Raw genomic sequence first — 12,041 nt, 5'->3', positions numbered from 1 at the left:
CACATGCACACATACTCACACACAGTCATACACTCACACGCTGACTCACACACGCATGCAATGGCACACACTCACACGCTCACACACACACACACTCACACACACACTCACGCACACACACACACTCACAAACACACACACACTCACTCACACACACACTTGCATACACACTCACACAATCACACACACTCACACACACTCACACAATCACACACACTCACACACACTCACACACACTCACACAATCACACACACACACTCACGCACGCACAGTCATGCACACAAACTCACAGAAACACTCACACTCACACACGCACGCACATTCACGCACACACACTCACACAAACACACACACACAGTGCCCCCTCCTCCTCACGACACTGTGAATCATCCAAGCCCCCTCCCCCACACTATGCATCACCCAGTGAACCGTCCCCCATACTGTGAATCATCCAGTGCCCCCTTCTCCTCCCCCATACTGTGAATCACCCAGTGCTGCCTCCCCTCCCACACACAGTGAATCACCCAGTGCCCCCTCCCCTCGCCCACATTGTGAATCACACAGTGCCCCCTCGCCTCCCCTCCCCCACATTGTGAATCACCCAGTGAACCGTCCCCCATACTGTGAATCACCCAGTGCCCCCTTCCCCTCCCCCACACTGTGAATCACCCAGTGCTGCCTCCCTTCTCACACACAGTGAATCACCCAGTGCCCCATCCCCTCGCCCACATTGTGAATCACACAGTGTCCCCTCCCCCACACTGTGAATCACCCAGTGGCCCCTCCCCCACACTGCGAATCACACAGTGCCCCTCCTCTCCCCCACACTGTGAATCACACAGTGCCCCTCCCCTCCTCCACACTGAATCACCCAGTGCTCCCCCACACACACTGAGAATCACCCAGTGCCCCCTTCCCCGCCCCCACACTGTGAATCAGCCAGTGCCTCTCCCCCTCCCCCACACTGTGAATCACACAAGCCACGTCTCCCACACTGTGAATCACCCAGTGCCTCTCCCCCTCCCGACACTGTGATTCATCCAGTGCCCCTCCCCTCCCCCACAAAGTGAATCACCCAGTGCCCACTCCCCCCACACTGAGAATCACCCAGTGCCCCTCCCCCTCCCTCACACTGTGAATCACCCAGTGCCCCTCCCCTCCCCCGCACTGTGAATCACCCAGTGCTCCCCCACACTCACTGTGAATCACCCAGTGCCGCCCCACACATTGTGAATCACCCAGTGCTCCCTCTGCCACACTGTGACTTCCCCGCCCCCACACAGTGAATCATCTGTGTGTGGGAGAAGGGGCACTGGGTGATTCACAGTGTGGGCGAGGGGGCACTAGGTGATTCACAGTGTGGGGGAGGGTGCACTGGGTGATTCACAGTGTGGGGGAGGGCGCTTGGATGAATCACAGTGTCGGGAGGGGGAGCGGCACTGGATGATTCACAGTGTGGGGCGGGGAAGTCACAGTGTGGCAGAGGGAGCACTGGATGATTCACAGTATGTGTGGGGGAGCACTGGGTGATTCACAGTGTGGGGGAGGGGAGGGGCACTGGGTGATTCACAGTGTGGGGGAGGGGAGGGGCACTGGGTGATTCACAGTGTGGGAGAGGGGAGGGGCACTGGGTGATTCTCAGTGTGGGTGAAGGGGAGGGGGCACTGGGTGATTCACAGTGTGTGGGGCGAATCACACAATGTCCCCTCCCCCACACTGTGAATCACCCAGTGCCCCTCCCCTCCCCCACATTGTAAATCATGCAGAGCCCCTCCCCCACTCTGTGAATCATCCAGTGTCCCCTCCCCCACTCTGTGAATCATCCAGTGCCCCCTCCCCCACACTGTGAATCACCCAGTTCCCACTCCCCGACACTTTGAATCACCCAGTGCCCCTCCCCCTCCCCCACACTGTGATTCATCCAGTGCCCCTCCCCCACACTGTGAATCATCTAGTGCCCCCTCCGCCACACTCTGAATCACCCAGTGCCCCCTCCCCCACACTCTGAATCACCCAGTGCCCCCTCCCCCACACTGTGAATCACACAAGCCACATCCCCCACACTGTGAATCACCCAGTGCCTCTCCCCCTCCCGACACTGTGATTCATCCAGTGCCCCTCCCCTCCCCCACAAAGTGAATCACCCAGTGCCCACTCCCCCCACACTGTGAATCACCCAGTGCCCCTCCCCCTCCCTCACACTGTGAATCACCCAGTGCCCCTCCCCTCCCCCGCACTGTGAATCACCCAGTGCTCCCCCACACTGTGAATCACCCAGTGCCCCCTCCCCCACACTGTGAATCACACAAGCCACGTCTCCCACACTGTGAATCACCCAGTGCCCCTCCCCCTCCCCCACACTGTGAAGCACCCAGTGCCCCTCCCCCTCCCCCACACTGTGAATCATCCAGTGCCCCTCCCCCTCCCCCACACTGTGAATCATCCAGTGCCCCCTCCCCCACACTGTGAATCACCCGTTGCCCTTCCCCTCCCCCATACTGTGAATCACCCAGTCCCCCTCCCCCTCCCCCACACTGTGAATCACCCAGTGCCCCTCCCCCTCCCCCACACTGTGAATCACCCAGTGCCCCTCCCTTCCCCCACACTATGAATCACCCAGTTCCCCCTCCCCCACACTGTGAATCATCTTGTGCCCCCTCCCCTCCTCCACACTGTGAATCATCTTGTGCCCCCTCCGACACGCTCTGAATCACCCAGTGCCCACTCCCCAACACTGTGAATCACCCAGTGCCCCTCCCCTCACCCACACTGTGAATCATCCAGTGCCCCTCCCCCACACTGTGAATCATCAGTGCTCCCCCCCACACTGTGAATCACCCAGTGCCCCTCCCCTCACCCACACTGTGAATCATCCAGTGCCCCTCCCCTCCCCCACACTGTGAATCACCCAGTGCCCCTCCCCTCCCCCACACTATGAATCACCCAGTTCCCCCTCCCCCTCCCCCACACTGTGAATCATCTTGTGCCCCCTCCGACACGCTCTGAATCATCCAGTGCCCCTCCCCCACACTATGAATCACCCAGTGCCCCTCCCCAACACTGTGAATCACCCAGTGCCCCTCCCCTCACCCACACTGTGAATCATCCAGCGCCCCCTCCGCCACACTCTGAATCGCCCAGTGCCCCTCCCCCACACTATGAATCACCCAGTGCCCCTCCCCTCACTGTGAATCACCCAGCGCCCACTCCCCCTCCCCTACACTGTGAATCATCCAGTGCCCCCTCTCCCACACTATGAATCACCCAGTGCCCCTCCCCCACTGTGAATCATCCAGTGCCCCCTCCCCCACACTGTGATTCACACATTGCCCCTCCCCTCACTGTGAATCACCCAGTGTCCCTCCCCCACACTGTGAATCACCCAGCGGCCTGCCCCACACTGTAAATCATCCAGTGCCCCTCCCCCTCCCCCACACTGTGAATCACCCAGTGCCCCTCCCCCTCCCCCACACTGTGAATCACCCAGTGCCCCCCACACACTGAGAATCACCCAGTGCCCCCTTCCCCGCCCCCACACTGTGAATCATCTAGTGCCTCTCCCCCTCCCCAACACTGTGAATCATCCAAGCCCCCTCCCCCACACTGTGAATCACCCAGTGACCCCTCCCCCACATTGTGAATCCCGCAGAGCCCCTCCCCCACTCTGTGAATCACCCAGTGCCCCTCCCCCTCACTGTGAATCACACAGTGCATCCACCCCCTCACCCACACTATGAATCACCCAGTGCCCCCTCCCCCTCCCCCACACTGTGACTCACGCAGTGCCCCCTCTCCCTCCCCCATAATGTGAATCGCACAGTGCCCACTCCCCCACACTGTGAATCACCCACTGCTCCCTCCCCCACATTGACGTTGGTTTGTGCCCACATTGTCCCTGTCATCGATGGCCGCCTCCTGCCCGTCCGTTGTGTTGAATTCGATTGATTGTCACAGCTGAAAAGGATGGACAGGAACTGAATGTGCCTTAGTTTCTGCAATCCTGTCACCCCTTTCACTCACTGTAAGATTCAACAGCAGATTCCCTGGGTACTCCATTCCTGGTGTGAACATTATAACTAACTTGTGTTTATAATGAAGGTTAAGAATGAATTTACTTCCTTGCGTATTCTTGTACTGTTGTGCAGACTTGAATGTGGAAGTACAAGAGTGAAGAAGTCTTGCTGCAATTGTACAGGGCCTTGGTGAGACCACACCTAGAGTACTGTGCACAGTTTTGTGGGCCAAAATTGACCAGTGCCCGAAGCGGGGCAAACCTACCGAATTTGACTGTATGGGGGGGTGGACAATCCAGAGAAATTCAGCTCTTTGAATTGTATTGTATCGGGGCAGGAGTGTGGGCGGGTCGGAGTGGCCCTCGCTCCGATTCATCAGCTCCCCAGTTAAAGGGAGGGACCGCTGCGAACTCTGCAGCCACTTTAGTGGCAAACACAGCAGGGAGGGCTTTGGCCGGGCCAGTGGCCCAGTACCCAGGAACGTGTGGCGGGCTGTCTGTTGGCGGCCCGGCTGAACCCGTGGCCACCATTATCATGTCGCCCTGGCAGTTGGGCCACAATTAATATAAAATGGCAGCCACGGCACTGCGCCCTCCCCTTTAAGGGTGGACGCGCCGTCCAGCCATCAGAAGGTTCCCACCGGGAAAAGCCGTCAGTGGCACCGACCGGCAGCATCGGCGCTCCCGGGGGCAATTTCCCACCTGGGTCGGTAGGGGGTTGGCACGTGCCCAACGTGGTGTGATAGTGCCGTACACCGCTCCAGAAATAAAGGCGAGGGCAATTTACAAAATGGTGGCCCCTCCTGCTGACCGAGTGGTGAGTGCTGACCGACGTGTATAGAAAGGGGCAATTTCAGCCCCTTAGTCTCGGTCTCCTTATCCAAGGAAGGATATACTTGCCTTGGAGGCAGTGCAACAAATGTTCACTGGATGGATTCCTGGGAAGAGAGGGCTGTCTTATGAGGAGAGATTGTGTAGAATGGGCCTATAATCTCTGGAGTTTAGAAGAATGAGAGGTGATCTCATTGAAACATACAAGATTCTGAGGGGGATTGACAGGGTAGATGCTGTGAGGTTGTTTCCCCTGGCTGGAGTCTCGAACTAGGGGGCACAGTCTTAGGGTAAGTGGTTGGCCATTTAAGACAGCGCTGAAGAGGAATTTCTTCCCTCAGAGATTTGTGAATCTCTGGAATTCTCTGCCCCAGAGGGCTGTGGATGCTGAGTCTCCAAATATATTCAAGGCTGAGACAGATAGATTTTTATAGTCTCGGGGAATCAAGGTATATGGAGATTGGGCGGGAAAGTGGAGCTGAGGTTGATGATCAGCCATGATCTTATTAAATAACGGAGCAGGCTCGAGGGGCCGTGTAGCCCCCCTCCTGCTCCTAATTCTTATGTTCATTTTTTAATATAGACAATATCTGTAACCCACTATTTCTGTATAAACATATACGGCAGCTGAAATGCAGGAATTCATGTTTATTATAATTCTCAGAATTATTTTGTTTACAATTATATTGCGAGACTAATCTGTTCATGTGGTACTCTGACCCGAATCTAATACCCTTAATATCATCGAAACCACGGGAGAAAGGCTGAAGACTGTTGTATTGACAAGGTAGCCCAGTGAATGCAGTCACACTGGGAAACAAAGTGTAAAAAACACAAGCGTTTCAGCGCTCCATAAGTTGTAACTTTAGCCAATGCTCTGAATATAACATTCATTGATCATTCCTAATCGAGGCAACAACAACATGTCTTTATATAGCGCCTTTAACATAGTGAAACATCCCAAGGCGTTTCACAGGATTTGAGGCAGCCTTTATCATCTTGGCTTCAGAACTTCACGCTCAGTTTCCTGAAGTTATGGCGACGGACACTTGAAGCAATATCCTAATGGTACATTCTTTGTTTTAAACAAAAATTATTTGTTTACATTGAGGATAGACTTTACAGCACAGAGTCTAAATCAGAAAAGGTTCGCATTGTGTGACACATTTGTTACTATTCAACAGGATAAATGACAGGTTTATTGATTTGTTGTAGGGCTGCCGGCAAGGCTACAATTGTTGCCCATCCTGAATAGTGGTGATTTATTAAGTGAGCGTTGCACAGATGCACTTTTTACAGTGAAAGGACAGGGGAAGTGCAGAGGTAAGCATTAGCCCAGATACATGCTCTCTTATCCTGCGTGCTGCGGTGAATTTTACCAATGGCCTCCCTCCCATTGTGGAGTTAGCCTTGCCCTGCGTGTGCTCTCCGGGGCTGAGGCTCCACACTGGGACAACACTGTGGTAAACCTTGCTTCTTTCCAGCATATTCATTGTTACCTGCACACTTTTAGGTCAGTTCTTTACATGTGGAGTGGCTGCCGGGCGCAACTTTTGACATCCTTTCCCGGTTGTACCTGTGCTGAGCTGAGAGACTGCGATCTTGGACAGCGGAATGAGACAGTTAAATATCTACTGACGCTGAAACTAACAGGAGGAGAAGCATCACTGGAAGCGAAGAGAGAAAGCATTGAATAAGCTGTCATTGAAGAGATACCGTTAAGATGCATTGTAACATTAACAGCACTGTGAGATATTAAAGAGCCGGTTTTGCAAAGCGGTGTAATAGCAGAGATACATCAGTCCTGGGTGGGTTAGGTCACTATTGACTATCCCCTCAATGCACTGGGTAGTGTCAGGCCCCTGGACACGACTACCAGTACACTAGTGAATATTTGTCTATCTTAGAGTTGAGGCAGTTGCCTCTATATTTACATTCTCCGTTTGTGTTTTACAAGCAAATTATTATATTTAAATGCTCTTATAATCCATGAGCCCTCAGCTGTCCCCTTGTGAGTCAGGACACACTGACATTAAGCAGGACTGTTTGGAAATTTGCACAGCACATGACATGGCAAACGTGACCCATTGGTCTGACTGAAAACTCCACTCCCAGCCCAAGCACCGGCTCAAATTGCCCCCACACAGCAGATAGAGGGGCACATTATAATGTTACACAGAAGTCCTAGCCTTGTGCGAATCTCAGCAAGCAATCTTCCTCAACCTGTTCTAGGGAGACTCCATCCCTGATCCGGGCCATCCTTTGCGTTTCTTGTTTAGAACAGCATTCGACAGGAATTGAAACCCAAATAACTGACCATTAGAACAGCCCACATCAAATGAACAGCAGTTACATCTCAGTCCACTTGATCAACCTCTTGGTCTCTCTCGGAGCGGGCAGCGCATCGGGGGGGTCAGGGGTCGGGATTTGGGGGTCGGTATTTTGGGGACAGTATTTTGGGGGTCGGTATTTTGGGGGCAGTATTTTGGGGGCAGTATTTTGAGGGCAGTATTTTGGGGGCAGTATTTTGGGGGCAGTATTTTGAGGGCAGTATTTTGGGGGCAGTATTTTGAGGGCAGTATTTTGGGGGCAGTATATTGAGGGCAGTATTTTGGGGGCAGTATTTTGGGGGCAGTATTTTGGGGGCAGTATTTTGGGGCAGTATTTTGGGGGCAGTATTTTGGGGGCAGTATTTTGGGGCAGTATTTTGGGGGCAGTATTTTGAGGGCAGTATTTTGAGGGCAGTATTTTGAGGGCAGTAGTATTTTGGGGGCAGTATTTTGGGGGCAGTATTTTGAGGGCAGTATTTTGAGGGCAGTATTTTGAGGGCAGTATTTTGGGGACAGTATTTTGAGGGCAGTATTTTGGGGGCAGTATTTTGAGGGCAGTATTTTGGGGGCAGTATTTTGGGGGTCGGTATTTTGGGGACAGTATTTTGGGGGCAGTATTTTGGGGACAGTATTTTGGGGGCAGTATTTTGAGGGCAGTATTTTGAGGGCAGTATTTTGGGGGCAGTATTTTGGGGACAGTATTTTGGGGGCAGTATTTTGAGGGCAATATTTTGGGGGCAGTATTTTGGGGGCAGTATTTTGGGGGCAGTATTTTGGGGACAGTATTTTGGGGGCAGTATTTTGGGGACAGTATTTTGGGGGCAGTATTTTGAGGACAGTATTTTGGGGACAGTATTTTGGGGACAGTATTTTGGGAGCAGTATTTTGTGGGCAGTATTTTGGGGACAGTATTTTGGGGACAGTATTTTGGGGGCAGTATTTTGGGGGCAGTATTTTGGGGACAGTATTTTGGGGGCAGTATTTTGAGGGCAGTATTTTGGGGGCAGTATTTTGAGGGCAGTATTTTGGGGGCAGTATTTTGGGGGCAGAATTTTGGGGGCAGAATTTTGGGGGCAGAATTTTGGGGGCAGTATTTTGGGGGCAGTATTTTGAGGGCAGTATTTTGAGGGCAGTATTTTGGGGGCAGAATTTTGAGGGCAGTATTTTAAGGGCAGTATTTTGAGGGCAGTAGTTTGAGGGCAGTATTTTGAGGGCAGTATTTTGAGGGCAGTAGTTTGAGGGCAGTATTTTGAGGACAGTATTTTGGGGGCAGTATTTTGAGGGCAGTAGTTTGAGGGCAGTATTTTGGGGGCAGAATTTTGAGGGCAGTATTTTGAGGGCAGTATTTTGGGGGCAGTATTTTGAGGGCAGCATTTTGGGGGCAGTATTTTGAGGGCAGTATTTTGGGGGCAGTATTTTGAGGGCAGTATTTTTGGGGGCAGTATTTTGAGGGCAGTATTTTGAGGGCAGTATTTTGGGGACAGAATTTTGAGGGCAGTATTTTGGGGGCAGTATTTTGGGGGCAGTATTTTGAGGGCAGTATTTTGGGGGCAGTATTTTGAGGGCAGTATTTTGATGGCAGTATTTTGGGGGCAGAATTTTGAGGGCAGTATTTTGGGGGCAGTATTTTGAGGGCAGTATTTTGGGGCAGTATTTTGAGGGCAGTATTTTGAGGGTTGGTATTTTTGGGGCAGTATTTTGGGGATTGGTATTTTGGGGGTCAGTATTTTGGGAGTCGGCATTTGGGGGTTGGTTTTTGGGGCTATATTTTGGGGGAAGTATTTTAGGGGGCTATATTTTGGGGGCAGTATTTTGTGGGTTGGTATTTTGGGGGTTGGTTTTTTGGGGGCAGTATTTTGGGGTCAGTATTTTGGGGGCAGTATTTTGGGGGTTGGTTTTTGGGAGTTGGTTTTTGGGGCATATTTTGGGGGTTGGTATTTTTGGGGCAGTATTTTGGGGGTGAGTATTTTGGGGGTTGGTTTTTGGGGCTGTATTTTGGGGGAAGTATTTTAGGGGTCGGTATTTTGGGGGTCGTTATTTGGGGGCAGTATTTTGGGGTAGTATTTTGGGGGCCGGTATTTTGGAGACCGGTATTTTGGGGACCGGTATTTTGGGGGCCGGTATTTTGGGGGCCGGTATTTTGGGGACCGGTATTTTGGGGTCGGTATTTTGGGGGACGGTATTTTGGGGGTTGATATTTTGGGGACCGATATTTTGGGAATCGGTATTTTGGGGACCGGTATTTTGGGGGCAGTATTTTGGGGATCGGTTATTTGGGGGACGGTATTTTGGGGACCGGTATTTTGGGGGTTGGTATTTTGGGGGACGGTATTTTGGGGGTTGGTATTTTGGGGGTTGGTATTTTGGGGGACGGTATTTTGGGGGTTGGTATTTTGGGGACCGATATTTTGGGAATCGGTATTTTGGGGACCGGTATTTTGGGGGCAGTATTTTGGGGATCGGTTATTTGGGGGACGGTATTTTGGGGACCGGTATTTTGGGGGTTGGTATTTTGGGGGACGGTATTTTGGGGGTTGGTATTTTGGGGGTTGGTATTTTGGGGGCAGTATTTTGGGGGCAGAATTTTGAGGGCAGTATTTTGGGGGCAGTATTTTGAGGGCAGTATTTTGAGGGCAGTATTTTGAGGGTTGGTATTTTTGGGGCAGTATTTTGGGATTGGTATTTTGGGGGTCAGTATTTTGGGAGTCGGCATTTGGGGGTTAGTTTTTGGGGCTATATTTTGGGGGAAGTATTTTAGGGGGCTATATTTTGGGGGCAGTATTTTGTGGGTTGGTATTTTGGGGGTTGGTTTTTTGGGGGCAGTATTTTGGGGGTTGGTTTTTGGGGGTTGGTTTTTGGGGCAGTATTTTGGGGGTTGGTATTTTGGTGGCAGTATTTTGGGGGTGAGTATTTTGGGGGTTGGTTTTTGGGGCTGTATTTTGGGGGAAGTATTTTAGGGGTCGGTATTTTGGGGGTCGTTATTTGGGGGCAGTATTTTGGGGCAGTATTTTGGGGGCCGGTATTTTGGAGACCGGTATTTTGGGGACCGGTATTTTGGGGGCCGGTATTTTGGGGGCCGGTATTTTGGGGATCGGTATTTTGGGGACCGGTATTTTGGGGCAGTATTTTGGGGACCGGTGTTTTGGGGGACGGTATTTTGGGGACCGGTATTTTGGGGACGGTATTTTGGGGCAGTATTTTGGGGGTTGGTATTTTGGGGATCGGTATTTTGGGGGTTGGTATTTTGGGGGTCAGTATTTTGGGAGTCGGCATTTGGGGGTTGGTTTTTGGGGCTATATTTTGGGGGAAGTATTTTAGGGGGCTATATTTTGGGGGCAGTATTTTGTGGGTTGGTATTTTGGGGGTTGGTTTTTTGGAGGCAGTATTTTGGGGGCAGTATTTTGGGGGTTGGTTTTTGGGGCTGTATTTTGGGGCAGTATTTGGGGGGTTGGTATTTTGGGGGCAGTATTTTGGGGGTGAGTATTTTGGGGGTTGGTTTTTGGGGCTGTATTTTGGGGGAAGTATTTTAGGGGTCGGTATTTTGGGGGTCGGTATTTTGGGGGCAGTATTTTGGGGCAGTATTTTGGGGCTCGGTATTTTGGGGACCGGTATTTTGGGGTCAGTATTTTGCGGTCAGTATTTTGGGGTCAGTATTTTGGGGCCGGTATTTTGGGGGCAGGTATTTTGGGGACCTGTATTTTGGGGTCGGTATTTTGGGGTCGGTATTTTGGGGGCTGGTATTTTGGGGACCTGTATTTTGGGGACCGGTATTTTGGGGATTGGTATTTTGGGGGACGGCATTTTGGGGGACGGTATTTTGGGGGTTGGTATTTTGGGGGCAGTATTTTGGGGACCGGTATTTTGGGGGTCGGTATTTTGCGGACCGGTATTTTGGGGGCCAGTATTTTGGGGACCGGTATTTTGGGGATCGGTATTTTGGGGGGCGGTATTTTGGGGACCGGTATTTTGGGGGTCGGTATTTTGCGGGCAGTATTTTGTGGACCGGTATTTTGGGGGACGGTATTTTGGGGACCGGTATTTTGGGGATCGGTATTTTGGGGACCGGTATTTTGGGGATCGGTATTTTGGGGACCATTATTTTGGGGGACGGTATTTTGGGGTACGGTATTTTGGGGATCGGTATTTTGGGGCAGTATTTTGGGGACCGGTATTTTGGGGGACGGTATTTTTGGGGACGGTATTTTGGGGGACGGTATTTTTGGGGGACGGTATTTTGGAGATCGGTATTTTGCGGATGGTATTTTGGGGGACGGTATTTTGGGGGACGGTATTTTGGAGATCAATATTTTGGGGATCGGTATTTTGGGGATCGGTATTTTGGGGCAGTATTTTGGGGACTGGTATTTTGGGGGACGGTATTTTGGGGACCGGTATTTTGGGGGACGGTATTTTGGGGGACGGTATTTTGGGGGATGGTATTTTGGGGATCGGTATTTTGGGGATCGGTATTTTGGGGGACGGTATATTGGGGCAGTATTTTGGGGACTGGTATTTTGGGGGACGGTATTTTGGGGACCGGTATTTTGGGGATCGGTATTTTGGGGGACGGTATTTTGGAGATCGGTATTTTGGGGATCGGTATTTTGGGGACCGGTATTTTGGGGCAGTATTTTGGGGACCGGTATTTTGGGGGACGGTATTTTGGGGACCGGTATTTTGGGGATCGGTATTTTGCGGATCGGTATTTTGGGGATCGGTATTTTGGGGCAGTATTTTGGGGACCGGTATTTTGGGGGACGGTATTTTGGGGGACGGTATTTTGGGGATCGGTATTTTGGGGGACGGTATTTTGGGGCAGTATTTTGGGGACTGGTATTTTGGGGGACGGTATTTTGGGGACCGGTAT

The sequence above is a fragment of the Pristiophorus japonicus genome, chromosome 4 (genome assembly GCF_044704955.1).
Source record: "Pristiophorus japonicus isolate sPriJap1 chromosome 4, sPriJap1.hap1, whole genome shotgun sequence".
NCBI lineage: Eukaryota > Metazoa > Chordata > Chondrichthyes > Pristiophoridae > Pristiophorus > Pristiophorus japonicus.
Note: the sequence above shows the minus strand (reverse complement) of the source record.